Source organism: Poeciliopsis prolifica, unplaced genomic scaffold (genome assembly GCF_027474105.1).
Source record: "Poeciliopsis prolifica strain line A6 unplaced genomic scaffold, Auburn_PproV2 SCAFFOLD004, whole genome shotgun sequence".
In the NCBI taxonomy this organism is placed as follows: domain Eukaryota; kingdom Metazoa; phylum Chordata; class Actinopteri; order Cyprinodontiformes; family Poeciliidae; genus Poeciliopsis; species Poeciliopsis prolifica.
In genome coordinates, this window is record NW_026562379.1 from 2,960,664 (window position 1) to 2,980,830 (window position 20,167).

Genomic DNA, 20,167 nt, shown 5'->3' on the forward strand with positions numbered 1-20,167 from the left:
CGGTCTGCAACTATGCAAGTACTGAGTGGAAATAGAGTAAAAAAAAAAAATCCTTTAAAAAAAAAAAAAGTGGACAAAGTATTTTCTGTTTTGGAAATCAAAATATGGTCACCCAGATGTAAACTGCATATGTTCAGCTGATAACATATACATGCAATAGTATATTACATCGGGATGTCTAGCAAATGTTGCCTAAAGAGATTTCACATATTCCCTTTATCTCTAAAAAAATATTTTGTTTCTTTTCTTTTGTGGCCTCAGTTTCCAAATTGTTCTGTTTCTCTTTACCCATGAGCTTCTCTTTTTTGCTTCTCTTTCTTTTTCCAAACCTTCCTCCTTCCCTCTCAGGGTAATGAGATATAAATGTTTCAGGACTGTGATTGCCTTTGGCACTAAACCTGTCTGCCTGCTTCATGGAAAAAAAAAATAACGCTTTTTTTTTTTTTCCCCCATACAAACACACACTATGCAAAAATAAAATGCAAGGAACACATAATGCCAAATAGAAAGAGAAAAACACAGGCCCTGACCTACATGCTGTGCATCTCAGAGTCAGTGATACTCTTAAATCTACTGGAACTAATAAGCAATTAAAGGACAGAGCTGAGGGCATAATGACTGAGAAGTGTGTACTTGTGTGGGCTATTGTAGAAGAATGGGGAAAAAGGTTGTTTGCGTGTGTGCGTGTAGGTGGTTGTAGGACAAGTTGGAGGTTACACAGGATTGCTTCACCAAATATAAACATGGTCACTTCTGTCAGTGCGTTCTCTCTGCAACATACACACCTATGTTACTTTGCATAGATAAGGTTGTGTAAGAGAATATCATTCGACTATAGCATTGCTAATATTACATTTCTTTCAGTAACTGCTTTGAACTTGTTAATCACCAACTGAATTTTGTGGCAATTATCTTATCAGAGGGGAGACAGACCATATGTTGTCTCGTGAAGCTCATTGCTCTAGTAACTCATTAGATAATAATAATTGAAGTATTCTGACTGTGGAGATTTCTGATGAAATGATGCCATTTGTTGCTGAAAGGGATAGAAAAAAAATCCAAAGAAAGACAAAATAGGATCACTGACTTGAACGATATGAGTGTTTGACTGTCCTTTTACACATAGCATTTAGGATTATTCATTCAGTGTGTGGCTGTGCTCAGGAATGGCTGAATGGCCGAGGTCCTCTGAACTTGATAAAGCATTATACAAGTACTAATTGATTCAGTCAGAAAATTTGAAAATTCGGCACGTGAGTGAATCCTCTCTGCATAGTGAGAGATATTACTTATCAGATAATGATTATATTATATCTGATAAGTAAAATTCTAAAACATGTTCAACATGTTTGTAGCACCTACGGAAATTCAGTGGTAGTGCTGTTATTATGTGGTAAATATTGCTGCTCCAATGCTGAAGAAATCGATGATTTAGTCAATCCATCAAATTTTTATTTGTCAGCGAATCAGAAGGCAGATGCAAATCAGTGTTACTTAACTTGACATTGAAGTGTAGGAATTTCTGAATCATTTTCCACTATATGTGTAATATGTGAACTTCAGATGGTTTCAGGAACATGGGTTATCTTGCATATTTTAAAGTCAACCTGACTGAAGCACAAGTGCAGCGGCAATACAGTTTATCAAAGATTCATGGAATTATGCATTGTTTCAGATTGCAGATGAATGGAATCATCAGTCACTACAAGTTATATTTTTCATGAGAATTAATTATTAAAACAAAGTTATTAAATTATGCTAATTCGACAAGGACTATTTTTATTTTTTAACAGATTACATCTCAGGATTCTCTCAAAACATCATGCCTTAATTTCTGTTGTCATGGTTGAAAATCCTTCTAGGTGAAACTTGTTAAACAATGTTTTCAAGATTAATTAATTTAGATGGAATATGAATCATGTTAAGAACTAATTATAAACAGCTTGACTTCAGGGGACGAGAGCGGCTTATTGCTGGAATAGGAACAGAAGCATACAGCATGAAATCGCAGGAATTTACATATTGTGCATGGAAATGACTAGCCCTTTTTCATCTCCTCTTTTTTTCTCCACTCTTTCTCTCCTTTATATGCTTACAAAAACAGCATAGCCCTATAGGTCAGGACCATTAACATTTACTTCACCCTCATGTGAAAGCCAGTGGTAACAAACAATCAAATACCATTTGTGCTTCGCAAAATCAAATCATTAGATTAGAAATGATATCTAGCTGTCTCAGCCTCTTTCAGTGTGCAAATGCTCTCTGAACCAAAAGAGACAGTTAAAGCTACTATGAGGGGGAAAAAATCATCTTCACCACAACGATGCATGCTACACCAGCTTAGCATAACTTGTGACATCTAGTTAGCATTAAGCAGCTTTGATGTTTATGTGCAACGTCATGTTGCCATGTTAATGTTTGATGAGGAGTACTATGCAGAAAGTTCTGCTCCTTGTCGTAGATCAGAAGCGCATGGCACAGAAGCATACTGCTTTCACCAAAGATAAACAAACATCTCATCGCACACTTGTGAGAGTCTGATCTCATAGATATCAAATTACGACTTAAAATGCCATTTAATGCCACTACCTGGTTTTCTGTAGCACCTTGTGGCCAGGGACGTCTATGAAGAGCCACTGAGTTTATTAAGTGATTGATTTTCATTTTCTGAGAGAGTTTACATTATGAAAAATCGACTTTTTGAGCTTCATATCATAGTATAATGTTATTCCTTCGCCACACATGTACCCGAAGTGTTGCTTTCATTCATTCATTTTTATTTGAGAAATCCTTTGATATCTTGTGTCAGCCATTCCAGTGTGCGATTAGCAAACACCTGGTGAAACTGCACATCTGGAGGACTTATCATGCAAACAACTTCTCAATGCAATGCTGCTATGAAAGGCTGTAAACTGGCTAATGAAGAAATGTTTTTGTGACGACGCCCTTTGTGAAGGTATAGTGTCAAAAAGAGGAAGATCTTCATAAGAAGATAGAGGCCCAATTTCAAGGTGTTAAATGGGGCCTTTTAAATTTATTTTAAGATGTTTGATGTATACACCATTTTTATACCAGCTGAAGAATCAACTCAGTTGTGCTATAAAATGGAAAATACACCATATTTCTCTTTTAACCATCAACTCTCCATAATAAACTATCGTATTATTTTGGACAATAAAATGCAATAAAGCGTAATTGAAACATTTCAGTGTTAGAAATTTTGGTCAATAAATGCCAAACATTTGGTCATTTAGTTAAAGAAGCACATGATGAAACAATGTGATGTAAATTGAACAAAAATTCTAAGAAATCCAATGACTTCAATAGTTGGATAGTGTTCATCCCATTCCAGGCATGGTTTGTTCACTGGCAGAATAAACTAAAGATAGTTCTTTAGATCAACTTCTTTTAAGCGAAAATCACCCTGAAGCGATCCTATTTTCAGCACCATGGAGAGCGTCACCTCATGTGACCTCAATAATACATGTAGAACATTTTGATTTGATGTCCTTGTTGTCCAGCTGTTACTGGAAGATTATCAACAGTACTGATAACGAATGAGTCATCCATAATTTTATTTGTCAACAGATGACACAATTCTATCAGTATTTGTGCAGAAAAGTCTCAATTCCCCCACATATATTCGCTGTACAATAACTACTGGCTGTGTTTCAAATAGCAAGTCTAATTCTGCATTAATTACAAAAACAACCAAAGAACAAAGAAAAGATAAAAGGAGAGAGAAAAAAATTTGACCAAAGGGAAGGTGGAACTCCAGAACAGTGAAAGGGAGTGGCATTTTTTCCCTCTTTTACCTGTGTTTAATATGACCATGGAGACAGTAGAGTCAAAAGGTCCTCACTGAACCCACTGGCTGACCCAACACCATATGCAATTTTTCTCCTAAGTTATAACAATATATATTTAAGCACATAATATAAATTTTGCTGTTTTTACATTTTGTTTAGCATTTTTTGTTTTACTCCTGATGCATTTATTTGTCTTAATTTTAAATTTAACTTGTTTATCTCAGTTTTTTCCCACAAGTCTTTTTTATTTCCAAGTATTCGTTTTCGATTTGTCAGTCTCCTATCTTTACCTGATGCCTTTCTTCCTCATTATGCAAATGAAGAGGGGCCGTGGCTCAAGGCTTCAACCTCTGCCTATTTGATCATTTGCATTACGCCATGCATTCTTCAAATCTATACACAGGCCACAACAGAAATGGTGACATACAATTAGATTATTAGTTAGTTGAAAAGGATGCTGGCCTGGCAATCTCACAGAACATTTGTTTTGGACTGTCTGCTTTTTCATAATTTTGAGGATGCAAATGTGATTAATGTAATTTCTTAATCACAGAAAACTAAAATCAATTACTTAATAAACCACTGTGGAAGTGCAAGGCTACGAGTGTGCCACAAAATTTCAGGCAGTGGCATGAAATGGCACCTTTTCACTGATCTCAATTCTGAGATTTTTTCTCACAGTTTCTTAAACTGTGAGATATCTTTTCTCAAAATCACAAGATGAGTCTATTTTTTTTTTTTTTTGAGAATGCAATGTGTATCTATAAGACTCTAATGTTTTCTGCTTTTCTTGCTTTCTGGATGATTCCTCATCCTGTATACGTATGAAGTTGTTCTGATGCGATGTGAGCATTTTTATTCTTTATGGCAGAATTTATTAACAATTGTACTTTTGTTTTTAGAGTTTTTAAGTTATGCACAGTTTTTCATGCATTTATCTTGATGTAAGATCTACTTGCACTCATTTTTAAATTTTCTCTCTGAAGGATATTCATATTGTGATGTTTTGTTATCAAGCCACTTGCATTAAATGTGTATTTTCACATATTCCCATTAGCTCTTTCTGTTCTCTGATGTTGCATTAGTGAGTGTCTGGTTCTTTTTCCCTATTTCTTGTAGTCTTATGCACACGGACATGGATCTTGTGTCCTTTCATGCTACTTAGTTGATTCTTCATTCCATTTCTTTTGTGCACACTGACATTTATTTTTACTCTTTCAATATGTGATGTTTTGCTCATGTTTCCTTGATGCCATTTGTACATGTATCATTTTCTTTAACTTTTGGCTCAGTTCTTTGCTACTGAGTAGCAACCCATTAGCAGTTGCCCATATTCCTCCTAATGGGCTGTTCCGTGTTGCAAGGAATGGTAAACCGCCTCCCCCCCAAAAAACGGTTGTTTACTATGTGCTGTTTGTGTGGGCAGATTTGTTGCATGCTTTGCAATCTTTTAATGGTAGCAATGATATTCTCGAACTCTGGCACTGAACAACTGTCAGTGAGGTCTTGTCCATTTTTGTAACCCTTTCAAAGGATTGTGAGCTGAATGATTTGATTACAAACACATCAAAATTAATCCACAGTTGAATAGTCCACAAACTTTGTAAAATTAACTGTAGCTTGTAGTTTTTAGGTCTTAAAATGACAAAAAAAAAAGATCTTCCAAGGCAAATTTACTATTCTCACCTTTCTCATCATAATCCCCATAACAAATAGTTCCTTATCAATATTTTAGATAGTAAAAATAAGTTTTACTTGTCACCGTTTTTTGGCTTTTCCTCCTTTGTGGAGTGTGTCAAAATGACTTCTGTCAAGTCAGCATTCTTTTTGATTGTGTCGCTTACTGAGGCAGATTGAGGCTCAGGACAGCCTAGTCATTGGCTGACTAGGCTGTGACGAATAATGATCAGTATTACATTTTTCCAAAACACAACATTTTGGGTTGTCATTATCAGTAAGCCGTGATTGTCAAAGTTTTGACAAATAAATGCTCAAAATATTTCACTGCATGTTTAATGAATATGTATATTATCTGAGTTTTACTGTGAGAAATAAGTGTCAAAGAAAATGAAACCCTTTCACAATATTCTAGACTGTTTTTGATGCTGTTTGGATAAAAAAATAACATATTTTAAGTTGTTCTTGTCTTGAAAAGCCATTGAAGTTGTTTGTGTTTTGCAGTTTAACTTTAAAATAGTGAACATTTCAATTAACTTATTAACAGCCCAAACTTAGTTTATTGTTCTTGCAGCTGATCAGTTTCTGTAAACTTTATTTTCTGTGAAAAACAAAAGAAAGAAAGAGCGAAAGGAAGGAAGAAAAACTCATCGGAACAAGATGGATTTATTAATTTTAGAGGGTTAGAAGTTTTTTTCTTTTTTATATTTGAAGTACTGCACTTTCATTTTTAATTTAATTGTTTTGAATTACCGTGAACCAGAAATTAAAATTCCCATGATGAACACACAAAAACATCCTCTTGGGCTCTGCCGGAAAAGGATCTCAGCATGAAATAGGAGACATGAACAAATAGTTTGATTTGCTGATTGGCACTAAATGAGAGTATGATTGGTTTATTAACATGCTGATAAGAGGTGAAGAGCCTCTCCTACTGGGAAACAGAGCTCCAGTTGAGCTTGACTTGGCATCATCATAACCTCATGACTGAATAATATTGGGCAAATAACTGAATATTAGTGGGCAAAGCTATCTTTAGTATTATTAATATATTAAATTATACAAGACAATCACACAACTTTACTGCTTTGCATGACAGTTTTGCAAAGCTTTGCACCTCGTCTTTTACAATACGTATGAAAAAAAAAAAAAAAACTACTTTGATAACTCATTTCAAAATTTATGCTCACATGGTTTTTTTGAAGACCAAAAAGGAAGGAAAAGAATTTCTGGGCTAAGAAATGTTCAGTAATGCAAATCTTATGAACTGTCACATATGAAACCGCATATGATACTAATGGATTTTAAGACCTTACCATTTTCTAAAAGCATTACTTTGACCACTTTGTAACTATTGACAGAACAAAAGCATCTTCATTATTGCTATTTTGCGAATTAACAATATTAATGCTAGAAGTGTTCATCTTAGCCATCATTTCCCCGCTTGGGTTACTGTAAGTAACGCTTTATTATTTTCTCTGGTGATTTGACTACCACTTTTCTGATATTGCAGATGTGACTTACAGGAATTACAGGGCTTTTCATTTCTCCTTTATGTTTTACTGTCATAAATAGCAATAAAATCTGACAATTGCAATGGTATTTCTAAATAATATGTCCCGTACCAAAATCTGCATTTTTGTATAAAAAGAGTTAAATTGTGAAACCCAATAATCACATTCACACACCAATTTGTTCATCTTGGTTTAGTCTTCATTTCTCTGATTTTAACATGTCTGTATGTGTGAGACGTACAGGGTTTTTACTTTACACCCAGAAGCTTAAGTCTTTTGATAATTTCCTAGGTATATGGAGACAAGTGGAACGAAGAACTACTTATTCCACAGACTAATAAGTGCAGAGTAATTCTTGGATTCAAAGTCCCACTTCTGCTCAGCCCTAAGCGTAGCAGTCTATCTGAAACCGTGTTTCATATTCCGCTGACAGCTCTTCTTGCACTCTAAAAACTATAATCCATCATTAGTGATTGAGGCCTTCCATTTTAAATTGGTTCTTTTTTTTTCGAGGTAATAGCTTCTGTAACTGACAGCAAGTTCTTTGAAAAGTGTCACTTGAGAGCACCTTTGAAAACATTGGAATTGATAGGAACACACTGCCTATAAATTACTTTAATGCAAGTTATTACAAGCTGTTTTCTTTCCGTCTTTGTTTTCCAATCTCTGAAACTTTGTCCTCAAATGTAATTACACCTTGATTGTGCAGAAAGGCTCTTTGAGCAAACCTCTAAATTGCAGTTGTACTTGCTTTTAAGAATAACTGGGCTGATTTTACTGTCTCCTTTGAACAAGGCAGTGAACAAAAGGCGACAATCTAAAACTATGATCTGATTGAAGCACGCAACTGGAGATTAATGATTTTGAAAGCTATTTAAATTTATTCTAAATTGCAAATGAAACCTTGTGGATAATTATAAAGTCAACGACTTGCTTAAATCAGCTTCCTTGAGTAATTTTTTCCCCCCCAACTGGTGTCAAGGGATCAGAATTTGGTTGTTTTGTGTTATATTTTGAATTGAACTGGACTGCATTTAAATAGCTAAAAAAATGAATGCAAAGTGTAGCACCTAAAATCCCACACTGCAAGTGGTCTGGCCATTTACAGTGCAAAATACAAACCATCCTTCATGCCTCAAAGTAACTGGATGTTGACAACTTAATTGCGAATCAACTTTTTGTGGAACAAATAACAAAGCTTTAGGTTCATGGAGAATAGTGCTTTCACTTTAGGTCATATTTTAATATTAGTACAACAAGAAAGTGGCCATGTTGAATGCATCAGTAAAAGTGAAACATTCAATTATTTTATGTTTATATACCCTCAAGTGAATTTGTTCACAGATTTGAAGCGCTTCATTGAGCCTGAGCAAACAAAATTGTCTTTACTCGGATTTGACAAAATCGTTTGTGATTCGGTTGTCACCATCCATGCAATTTGAGGTGGCAATAGGAAATAATTTGTCCTCTAATAACTTTATAATAAAACAGTGAGGCAACTTAGGGTTTTACGTCTGTAGTGTATTTGTTAATTTTTTCTTTACAATGTATGAACCTGAAGAGTAAACCTGAAGAAAAAAACACAGTTGGTGTTCGATAGTCATCAAAATACACACTTCTATTACATTTTATTATAACAATGGCGGCGTCTGGGCATCATCTAAACACTGTCATCATTTGGAAATTTTGCTACTTATGAAAAACAGAACAGAGTTTAAGTTTATAATTTAGTTTTGTTGTGGTACACTTTCGTAAGATGATTTTTACAGTGAGAGTCACATTTGTTGGATGTTGGAAAAAATTCCCCTCAGTGAGAAAACAATACTATATTATTAGAAACTTCTTGTTTTTATTACAATCACAACCAGCCAGTTTTGGCAAACCTAAAAATTTTTCAAACAATAAACAGCAGCTTTGTGTTTAATTTTTTATTTGAAGTTATTCTGAGTTTTACTTAAGTTCTCATTAGTAATGTGTAACTTTAAATGAAAATATAACATTGACACAAAGGCTCATTTAGCTGCTGGCCAGTAGGTTGAATTAGGGGTCATTTTCATCTCTTCTCTGTGGGCAGGATTTACTGCAGTTCTCTGACAGCTCACTGCTAAAAAAAAACTGCAGCACAGACTGAGATCTTTGGGTCATTAGGTCTTTCTTTTAGCAAATCGGTAAAAGATCTATCGGTACGGCCCGAGCCTCAGAGAAAAACCCACCCCCACAAAATTACATCTGTCGTTATTCAAAACTATTCAGATACCACCTGAGCAAAAAAAAAAAAAAAATGATATCCACAAATTCCTGTTCGTCTATTGGCCAAGGATAAAACACTAATGCTTCATCAGTAATGTATGTGATTTCTCAAAACCATTATCACCTGTGTGTGCTATTATTACCACTGCATGTGCTTACCAAAGGACTATCAAGGAAAAAGAAGTCAAGTAAATATGCTCCCAATTCCCATTCTGTCCTTCAAGAATATAGTGGTAGATGTGAAATAGACAGGTGACCATGGAAAAAATAGCAATCTTAAGAAAAAAGATGGATGACTTTCATACAATCCTGCTGAGCATTCAGACTGGCCTTGAGATGTTCAGGATGGTAATAACTGCCAGGTGGACATAGATTAATTACTGTAGTTGTGTCTAATGAGAATAAATATGTCAGACAAGGTTTCGTAATTTCTACTCCGATAGGTTTGGTGCACTCTCACTCCTCTGATTCCTTCTTTAATTTCATGTCACATCTTTCTCTGCCATCTTAATTTCACATTGAAGCAATGAGAGCCATATGTGCTTCTCCAAATAAGCTTTACATTTGTAAGGGTACAAAGTGAAAGCTTGTTTACATGATGAGCAGCACAAAGGACTGTGAAGGACACACACCTGAGAACCGATAACACAGGCAGAACAGGTGCACCCTAATTAATCACATTTTCTAAAACAGAAAGCACATTTCTGTCAGACTTTTCTCATTCTTCACCCTCCAGCACGTCTTAGTGTGAAACTGTTACAGAGAGATGTGGACCACCTACGTTGTTCCCAGGCAGCCAGAAGCTGCACCTTAATGTGCAAACCACATCTTAATATGGGACATATGGGTGGATTTCACATGGGGAAATATGGGAGGACTTAGAACCAGGCATGAATCTTTACTTTATCACCTCACAGATTTGTGTACCCACAATTAAGCCACAGACTACATCCTCCAGTAAGCAGGCCCTGGAGGATCGTGCCCCTGGTGAGGCAGGGAGACTGAATACAGGGGGATGGAGGAGGATTTAATATGGGGAATATGGGTGCATTTAGCATGGGGACAATATTTTGTTTTATGCTCAACGAGTCAAATTTTTTTTCCAACCTCCAGAGGATCAACGCTCTTTGCCCCAACATCTGTAAAAACTCCTACAAAGCTCCCCTCATATGAAGGGCAGAAGATAGGCCGGGTTTTGTTCCGCTTTTTCATGTTGTTCAGTGCACTGCATTAATTTCTACATATTTTTACATAGTTAACTTGAAAAATAGCAAACTTTCTGTGTCATGCCTTCCTTTTTTTCCATTAAAAAATTTATGGAATTTGCCTTCTGTAGATGCTTGCATGCTCCTGAGTTCCAGTGAACTGGACAAGGTCAAAGCTGCCATTCCTGAAACAGCCTTTACCCCCTACTGTTTGAATGACCCTTTGTCTCACCGCTCACACATCAAAATAACTCCTGCTGCACTGAAAATGTCCCTGATGGATGAGTTCCTGAGTCTGGGATGACTTTGTTGTACACAGGGCAAGTTTAAAGAGTAATTAAACTGTCTCTTTGCACATGTAATCCTCTGTGTATGTACATCAGCTTCGCAAAAAGGTGAGGTTTGTAACAATCTATCAAAAATGATAGCAACAGAAATTAGTCTCCCGTGTTAACTCTCCTTTTCGCACAAATAAAGTAACAGGTACTCTAACCCCTTGGGATAGACTAACCTAGTTTTAAAGATAGAAATTTCAAATCTGTCCGTTTCCATTGAAAGCTGAAGGACTGGGCCCTAGCAAGTTCTTTAACTTGCAAAGGGCAAGTAACAGAACTTACATATTTTTCTTATTAAGAAAAAATAAAACATAAATTGGAATATTGTGTAAAGGTGTAATATTTTGTCTTAATCAAAGAGTGTTATATTCCAACCCTTTGTGAATATTATGGCTTACAGACAATTTATACCAAAAACTCTGTTTTAGAACACAGTGAAAAAGGCCATTAATGAAAACACATGGTGTCATACCCTAATTAATTAACCCAAAATACATGCAAAGCTTTACTAAGCCTTTAACAATTTCTCACTCTTAGTGTGAGCACTACTCTTAGACTGCACTACAGTAGAGAATACTGCTGACTTGACAGATGTCCAAAAGACATCTGTCAAGCAACATGAGGCCATATATACTTTAAAGTATGATGCTGTGCCTTTTACTGGCGAATGCTACAAAATATCAAATTTCCTCTGCAGCGCAGATAATCTCATACAGTAGCAGTGAAAAGAAAATGTGAGGCAGATTCAGCAAAAAAATATTTTTTAAAGCTACTGAGGACATGAAGAAAAGGAAATGAAAGAGCTTCTGAAAAACCTGGATAATCTTCAGGTGAAACAGTTATTCTGGAAAGAGTTGAATATTGATGCAACGCAAAGCGTCAATATTGGGGAAGGAGGCGAAAAAAGTCAAGCAAAGCAGAAGTTTATATTATATTCGATGCCAGCTTAGCAAGAGCAGATGTCATGTGACAAATTTAACTATGTGAGAATTTTATTTCAACAAAGTTGTTGAGATGTAGCTCAGAATGACCATAACAATAACAAAACGGAAAGCATCTCAAATACCAAATAATTATATGACTATCCCATGGTGTTAAAACAATCATGTTACTTTACATCATAGTGAATTTACACGTCATATAGAGAAAGAACAATTAAACATACTGTAAAGCTTAACGGAAGCTTGTATTTTGCTCTACTCTTTCAAGGTACTTCAGTGTGTTCTGCTATTTTGTGAACATGCTGCAATTTAAACAACATACCTCACTGTATAGTCTCTATATAAAATGAAAAATGAACCATTTCAAGAGGCAGGCGGTGATTAGTCACTGTATTTTTGTGCCTGAGATCAGCAGGCTCTGTATACCAGAGCAATGTCGATGATTATTTTGGCTTGTTTTATAGTGTTTTTATTTGTTCACTGGATGTTTGTTCTGCAGCAAACTGGGCTTACCTGTTCAGAAGACTGGATGTGCACAAGAAAATAAACACTTTGGTATTTTGCTTTGCTTTTTTTTTTTTTTTTTTTACAAATGTATTAGAAAACAATATTGAAAAAAATCACATTTACATAAGTAAATGTATTCTCAGACTTTGCTTTGTACTTTGTTGATCCACCTTTATCAGTTTTTGCCCATTGTTCTTTTTTCCAGTTTCATCATGTTGAAACCCAGAGACATCTGAGCAGCCATTTTCCAATCACGCCTGCTTCAAGTCTGGACTCTGGTTTGGCCACTCCAGGACATTTGTAATATCTTCTGAAGCCACTACTTTGAGATCTTGGCCATGTGCTTTGGATCTTTGAAAAAGGAACCATGTGTGAGATCAAGAGTTTTCAACCAGGATGCTGAAAACCTGAATTTCTGGCATTTCTCTATGGGAACTCCTGTCTTTCAACTATAAAGAGAAGAAATGCAGTTTGACATGATAAAGAGAGAAAACGTGATATCGCTTCTTTTGCACTACTGCTGAAATGATCTACAGTCTTCCTTCCTTTCGCTCCTGGTGGTACAGCCAATCATTGTCAAGGAAAATTAATGCCTCTTCTGAATAAGCTGCTTTGCAAGCATCACCTAGGAGAGTCAAGTAGCATTATGTATTTGTATTAAAATGCATCTTTCCAAATTGCATTTTTGTTTTAGAATATTTCAGATATGCTCTGAAAAACTTTATAAATAGGTGTATTTTACAAGAATAATTTGGAGTCATGTTCCTCAGAAAAAGACACAAAAATTGTGAATATGAAAATGTTGACTCACAAATAGACAGGAGTCTGTTGTACATTTATAATTATGCTTACACAACTTATTCATAACTCTGCTTGCTCAAATCTCTGGTGCTGTAGATGCACTAAAACTGTCCCAAGACACATTTATTCAACTGTCTTTTTTTATATAAAACAGCTTCCATCAAGTCATCTGGACTTCATGGTAATAGAGCACATAAACACAGCTGCAGTAGTTGATATTTTGATCCCTAGTGACAGCAACATCAAGCAGTAGGAACATGAAAAGCTTGAGAAATACCAAGGAGTCAAAGAGGAAATAGAGCAGTCATGCAGAGTCAAAGTGGTGTCATCGGTCAGCTGTGCGCTTCGGGGATGTGATCCTGAAACTGTAGGTGTGGCTGCAACAGATTTCCGGCCTCTCAGACCTCTGTCCAGAAGGACACAGAAATACGTTCAGATAGTGGCTGTGCTATGTGGCTTATGTCCTCAGTATGTTTTTTGTTTTGTTTTTTTGCTGATTATACTGGTTTATTTAATTGTATTTATGTTTGCCCCAAACTCTGATGTAGATATGAATAAATCATTATGACCTGATTGTGTACTATGCTTCCTTTGTGATTGAGCAGCTTGAAGCTATTTAATAAATAATTCCTTTTTTTATTGTTTTTACTTGCATGTTCTGATCTATGATTAATATTTTCTATGCTAACATTTTTATCCCCAGTTATTGGCATAGCAAATTCAACAACAACTCTCAGTAAAGCAAATAAACAAATATGGACCCTCACCTACAAAGAGAATATAGACCTTGTTATTTGTTTTACAGTGAAATTGGAGCAGCATAAAATACATTTTAAGACGGTTTGAAGGATTTTTTTCTATGTAATGTAATGTAATAAAAGTTGTGAAAGAACCACTGCCCAACAGCTTGTACAACTGGAGGGGACTGAACTAAAACTAATAGACAGGCACTGTGAGTGAAAGTTTCCAGGTTAGTCAAGAGTGATGCTAACTCAAGTGCTTTTTAAATTTGCATATCCCCAAGAGTCAAGAAAGATTCTACCTTTTCTATTGGACAGGGTCAGCGAGGGTCAGCATCCTGCAGCTTTTAAAAGTGCCTCTGCTTCAACACACCTGAAAGTCGTTAGCCGGACTCTGGAGTACTTGTCTACATACGAAGGAGGTGATTCAGTCATTTGATTGCAGTGTGTTGGACCAGTTGCACATCTAAATAATGCAGGACAGTAGCCCTCAAGGACTGGAGTTTGACACTCCTGATCTACAGCAGGTCTTCTATCATAATATTTGATATACTACAGTTTGCCACAGTTAACAAGTTGACAAATCATCCTAACTGTAGCATCTGAACTCCACAACTCACTCTACCAGGGTCTGCAATGAGTTTGCCAACTTCTTTAAAGGGAATTTTAAAAAAAAGAGTAGGTTATTTAGCAAATCAACATCAAATCAAGCACCATTGTTATACTGAAGCATAATAAATGTAGAGAAAATGCTGACTACAAAACTTGAGAGAAAACAAATGTGAGAATTCTTTGTCCTGCTTTGTTGCAGTGCCTGACTGGTGAGAGTATGGAGTGAAGCTCTGAGAAGATTATTTGAGGAGAAGCAGCTGTGACATAAAGGTTGCCATGGATCGGAAATTCATGCTTGGAAGACCACTGAGGTAGAAAGTTAGACAAGGGAGACAAAGAGATAGAAGGAAAAGAAAAACAGAGAGGAAAGTAAGAGAAACACCTGACAGTGCAAAGCAAGAAATCTTTTAGACAAGTTAAAATTGCAAGGCAATGTGAGGCAAGGCAAAGTAATTTTATAGGAAAATAATGTTTTCAACAGCAGAGCAATTGAAAGTGCTTTACATGATTAAAAGGGGGAGGGGAAACAACAAATAAGTAAAAAAAAAAATACATCGTAGTGGTAAAGTAAAAGGAAGCAATGACAGGTTGAAAATTGTAGTGGTGTATGGTTGCTCATTACTCGTTATTCACAGATGGACATGTTCATTATGATAGACATAAAACACTTGCATTTGTATTGTTCCCTTTTATTCTCCCATCAGAAATGTAAACATGTTGTGTTATCTACATACAGAACTGGAATGATGTGCTTTTGTAAGATGAGTCCAAACCTAAGAAAAAAAAAGCTCCGTACTCTGTACTGAAAATTAATATGTCAAAACAATGGAGGGTCACTAATGTTATGGGGTTGTTCTTCTACTAATGGCTTTATTAGTGCATGTAAAAAAGGCAAAATGCCACTGCTGCAAGAGGTCAAAAAATAACCACTGTGCTTGTTACTCTATCAAACATGCTTGAGTTCAGACAAAAAAAAACAAACAAATAAAACATGTTTTTGCATCACAAACTAGAAGTACATTTTCAGAAAAAGGTCAGAGATGAAAATATTTCTTCCTACAACATTTTAAGGAACATAAACACTTGTGTTTGAAGTTGAGTTGTTGGATTGAGGCCTTTTAATCATGTAAAGCACTTTCAATTGCTCAAAAGAGGCCTTCTGTCATATTTGAATTGTGTGCAGAAAATATATTCCTCAAGCACATTTGTTTCTTCATATTTGAGTCAGAGATTCACATTTTTGCTCTCTAGTGTGAAAGCAAGAACTCCTAAAAACTGACCTTCGCCATTTTGTCTTAATAGACAAAACATTGACCATTTGTGGCACATTTTGGAATTGATGTGTGAATAACATCTTGGCCCAGATTCAAGAAAATGTCTTCTTTCCTTTTTTATGCTCTAACTACTTCTTTGAACTCCTTTTATTTGTACAGTTTGGGGGGATTATTCAACTCTGGATGAAAGAGGGAATCATTCTTCTCCCCTCACCCCTCCCCGATGGGTCTACATTCCCTCCTCTATTTCCAACCTTCTAATCTCATCCGCTCTCTCACTTTCCTCCGATTCTACCCTCTCCCTTTTTTTCCCCTTCTTCTTCATTACTTTCCCATCCCATCCTCTATTTCTGCAGTCCTCACCTCCCTCTTATCCCCTTTTCTGCTTGATTATTTTTCGTCTCCCTGTATCTTCCTTCCTCAGCTCTTCTTCTTTCCATCTGTGTCTCCTGTTATTTGCTCTCTAGCCTTTAGTCTCTGTTTTCTATCTGCAGCTCCCCACCTTTGCTGCATTTAACTTCATCCACTACTACAGTTTTCTCCACAGCTAGTAATATATATTTTTTCATTTCTGCCCTTCCTTTCCACTTGCTACAACTCTCCTTGATATTTTCTCCCATTTTGACCATTACTCCTAGAGTTCCTCTCATCCAACTCACTTTGCCAGGGTGTCATGTTTCTAAGTTGAACAGCTAAACCCTACCAAAGCAATAGAATCTGCCCTGTTTATCCAACCTCTCTGCTAATTTATTCATTTGCTTATGCCCCCTTTCACCATACTTTGCATTCCTCCATTTTTTCAACTTTGCTTAGTGTCTAACCCACTCATCCAACCCAAGCTTTCTTGCCAACACACACCCATTTAAGCACACACAAGCTCTGATTGCGACCTGGCGGAGCGTTAAATTACAGCCTCACCAACACTGCTGTGAGGGAATCTCTCTGTGTTCTGCTTGCCGTTTCTTATCCTTTTTCTCCTTCACTCCTTGTTTTCCCTTCTTCCACTTCTCTATCTTCACTGATCATTCTCTCCACTCTAACACCCACTTTTCTCTCACCTGTTGTTTTCTGCTTTATAATTACTTCCTTATAAAAATAAATTCTGTTTTTATCATTGTGCGCCTCTTCTTGTAATTTTTTAATCTACATGTTTTGCTCTACTTGTTGACTTTGCACAACATGTCTGCCCTGCTTCTTCTCATTATTGCGAGTCCCCGCCCCCTTTTCATTTTTTTTCTCCTTTTCGTCTTTGATGACAAGAAAACGGACCGTGTAGCTATGCTCATTCCTATCAATACTCTTTCCATACTGCCTCTGATAATCATACCTCTCCTTTTTTTTCCAGTTCCCATTCTCTTTTTCCCAAACCCATCTTTTTTATTTCCCTAATTCTCCATTCAGTCTCTCTCCTATGTTTCTCATCATGATTCTCCTCACTAAGTCCCTTCCATCTCACCCTTCTCCCCCCAGCACTCATTATCATTTGTGTGTCTGTGTCAGGTTTCATCCTGTCAGTGAAAGGTCAGCAGCAGGGATTTCCCTGGGCATCACAGCTAGCAGCTTTAGCACTCTGCACCACCAGCCTTATGCTGCATATTAACAATAGTGCCAGAAGCCATACCCTAAAATGCCACCAGCCAGCATATTAAATAGGTACCAAGTAGCCCCAAGCTCAAGTAACAAAAGCCTTTAACAGCATAGGTTAAAGACGAGTGGCTTTAGCTGTTATTATCATTAGCTGACGGCTACACAGTAGCTTAATGGCAGTAGTCCTTTTTTTCTAGATATTTAAAAGACCAGCAGTTTTCTTAAGCAAGGTTTCAAGCACTGAGCCAGGTCACACAACATTCATAGCTAAGAAATTATTATGCTGTCCATTTTCTGAGGATGAAATCCAACAGATCACCAGGACAGAGTAAGATTTCTCTTGGGTGTAGAATGGAGGGAGAGTAGGCGCTTCTTCAAATGACCCGAGGAAGCGTGCAGATCTTAAAACTATATACCTCTGGCTCTTCTTGATATGTACAAGCATACAGACGTCTACCAGAATCCTGGCCTGAGAAATGAACCTCATAGCATGTGTGCTTTGTATGTTTTTTTGTCCCTGGCATCTCTCACATTTGAGAAATTTTTCTGTCTTCCGTTTTTTCATGTTCTCCCAGAGGAAATGTAAATAAGAGGTTTTAAGTACTGAGATACATGAAATGAGCTGCTTTAAAAACCTTTTCATTTAGTCTTCTACTTTGGGTATCTCGTTTGCATTGTTCAATGAGCTTTTTTTTACATGAGCTCTATATTTTACATTTAAAATAGCATTCTGTTCTGTGAATTAGGGAAGGAAGAGCTTTTCATTTGGACAAATGTTTTGTTGCTGTGATGTTGGGATCTGATCAATAGCTTAAATCAAAGATGACACCTGTGCTGTGATATCAGGTACTTTGCAAAGCATAATGATCAAGAAAAAATAAAGTCAGAAGCGAGTGAATCTGCAAGACATTTTATCCCACCTGATGTTCCATTTCCTTTTCTCTATTGTGCATGCACACTAAAATCTATTCAACCCCCCATGGTTGCCTGGCACCATATCAAGGTGTTTTTTGAGACTGAGCCTGGCACACAAAGCGCGCAGCTCCTAAGCTTTCGGTTTTGAGCGTATACATGAAACGTCTGCATGACAGGTATGACCTGTAAATGAGCCTAACTCTCATATCTCCATCTATTCTGCTTAATCTTTGCAGAGCTGCTGTGGGGAGGTGATGGTGGTGGTGGTGTGAGGCAAGGTCTGTTTCCAAAGGTAAAAAGTGAAGTACAACCTGTTCAAATCCCAAGTGAGGCTTTTTGCAGAACCTGTTGGGTCACACTCACCCGAATGCTTGACACATTCCCAAAACAAAACTAGACAACAAGATCTGCAATGTTCTGACTTTACCGCAGTGCTTACCTGTCAAAATGAATAAATTTCAGTGTCAACAAGGTGAAGCTACACTCATTTTGCATGAACAAAAGCTTTTCTTTCCTCACTCGATAAAATGACACAGCTTAACATTTACAGTTTAACTTTTTTTATTCAAATAATATTGCCTGCAATCATCAAGATAACAAAACTGATGAAACTGAGCTGGAGGTTCCACTCACTAGTTTAGCAGTGCTGCAGAGTTACAGACATCCAACCAAACTATGAACAGCTAAGTCAAGTTATTATTATAATTATCATTTTATTTTATTTTATGTATTTCTTTTGCATTCAAATCTTAAACTAGTTTTTAGGGTGTCAGCAGATCATGACTGAAGTTATATAGACTGTAGTATAATAGACTGTTATGTCTGAAATTCTACATCTGGAGATTCAACCAGTCAGTGTAATAATTTCCAGTACCATGTTCAATAAATTGGTCTTTTCAAACTACCTTTAAGTTCAAGTATGTGTGTGTTGTACTTATGGTATTATGCTCATAGTGCCATTTTATCGTACATCAGTAAGCAAAAATGTTGTACATGTCCAGGATAACGTAAAAGAAATTTGATTTTACAATTTGACACATTGGAGTTGGCCTTTTAAGGAGCTCTTGCGTTAACCTTTCTGACTCTCTGTCTTCAGCAGGTCATCAGGTTATGACCTCTAGCTTTTTCCGCTGGAGCTTTTTATAGCTGAGCTGTAAAGAATTTAAATTGTGATTTTTTTGTTTGTTTTCATGTCTAATAATCTAAATCATGTCTAAAAGCTAAGTCAAAAAACATACTTCGCACCCAGCAAGAACAAAAAATTTGCACAAGGGAACAACACAAGTTTAAATTGTTCTTCTACTTGTAATATGTTGATTAATCCTCATAACATATTTATTTTGTCTACAGCTGGTTTAGTTGCAGTTGCTGGGATGTAGTACCATTAGCATATCGCCTGTTTGTTTTCGGCTTATCTTTTTTTCATTTAGGCTTTGTAATGAGGATTAACAGCTTTATATTAAGGCATTCAACATATATAAAAAGGCTCACCAACAACATAAAAGGCATGTGGCAGTATGCCACTTACCCCTACACATAATATATGTACACACTAATGTTTATTTACACATAAAAAAATAAGGTTGATTAATGTATATTGAATCTCCCCCCACACCCTCCACATACACATAAATACTTATCAAGCTCTTGCCTTTACAAGGAAATATTGAAACTATTTTCTCTGCAATGTACATAAAGATTGTGCTAATATCCAGGCATGTATGCCAAAAATGTGCAGCAAACTATCGAATCAAAGTGATTGTGACTCAAATGTTGAGACGAGGCACGTTATTGACTCACTACTTTCACATAACCCTTAAAACTGAAAGGGAAATTGTTGATTACTTTGACTAATAATGAACGTACCACTTGAGGATACTCAGAGAGCAATGTATGTTTAATTTCCAGACAATCAGTTGATTCTTTATAAGCATTATAACGTATTGTATAGATAAAGCAAATGCGACTGAATTTGACAGAAAAGTCGCATTCTCTACCAT